The following is a 1,177-nucleotide window of genomic DNA, read 5'->3' as shown; positions in this document are numbered from 1 at the left end:
TTTTTAAATCCAAGAGTAAATTGCCGCAGATTTTTCTATATTTTCGTTTATTTTGGTTATTTGTTTATTTATTCATTTTTCTTTCTTAAATACATTTTATTTAATTTTCGCATCATATAATTTAATTGATTGTTAAATTAAAAATTATTGTAAAATGAAGCATATTCACTTTAGTAGTAAATAGAAACGGAATGATACTAATAAGCTGAAATTTTACTATAATCATCATCATTATCATGATCATGATCATCATCATCGTCATGATGATGATGATGATGATCATCATCATCATCATCAATATTATCATTATTAATATCATTGTCGTCGTCATCATCATCAACATCATTCTTCTTCTTCTTCTTCTTCTTCTTCTTCTTCTTCTTCTTCTTCTTCTTCTTCTTCTTCTTCTTCTTCTTCTTCTTCTTCTTCGACAGCTATGAGTAGGTTTTAACGATTAGTTACGGAATTTTACTCAAACTATAAAATTCTTAAGACTGTTCTGCTTGATCAGGGAAAACATTACACAGATTGACTTTTGGGCAAACCTAGGATCCAAGAAATTCCATCCATGACCGTCTCGTCTTTTCATAAGTTTTGAAGACTCCATTATCTAAAGCGCTTTCTCTTTCTTTCCAGTTGGTAGTATATATGATTGGAAGGTATGTGGACTGTGATTTCTAAGAGATCGAGAAAGGCGCTGAATATCCTGTTTATTTTTAAAAAATTCATTACACATTTATAAACCAATTAATGTAAAAAGTTTAATTTTCATTGTAACTAATTATAATTAAAAATTAAGGAAAGTAAAGCAGAAGGATGAGAAGGTCATAAAAGGATAATTAAACAATAATTTGGATGCACGGCTTGTTTATGTGTGAACAGTATTTGAAATTGAAATAATTCGGATTCATTAATTTTGATTGCTTTGTCATGAGGATAATAACAACTCATCATCGCAACCAAGGTCGAGGCTAATGGGAAAACTCGAGCTAATGGGGTAAGTCGGGCTAATGGGGTAAGGCGGGCTAATGGGGGTAAGGCGGGTTAATGGGGTAATGCGGGCTAATGGGGTAAGGCGGGCTAATGGGGTAAGGCGGGCTAATGGGGTAAGTCGGGCTAATGGGGTAAGGCGGGCTAATGGGGTAAGTCGGGCTAATGGGGTAAGTCGGGCTAATGA

The 1,177-nt window shown here is 33.9% G+C and overlaps 1 long non-coding RNA gene across 2 annotated transcripts in view; it reads right to left on the bottom strand.

Moving 5' to 3' along the window:
- Positions 1 to 380: 380 nt before the first annotated feature.
- Positions 381 to 1,177, bottom strand: part of LOC128248670 (uncharacterized) — a 30,050-nt gene continuing 29,253 nt past the window's right edge. For both annotated transcript variants that reach the window (XR_008264830.1, XR_008264831.1), the window contains exon 3: positions 381 to 706. This is a non-coding gene — a long non-coding RNA (uncharacterized LOC128248670). The remainder of the gene's footprint in view (positions 707 to 1,177) is intronic.

This window comes from Octopus bimaculoides, chromosome 9 (assembly GCF_001194135.2).
Source record: "Octopus bimaculoides isolate UCB-OBI-ISO-001 chromosome 9, ASM119413v2, whole genome shotgun sequence".
NCBI lineage: Eukaryota > Metazoa > Mollusca > Cephalopoda > Octopoda > Octopodidae > Octopus > Octopus bimaculoides.
This window is presented reverse-complemented; position numbering and strand designations above follow the sequence as displayed.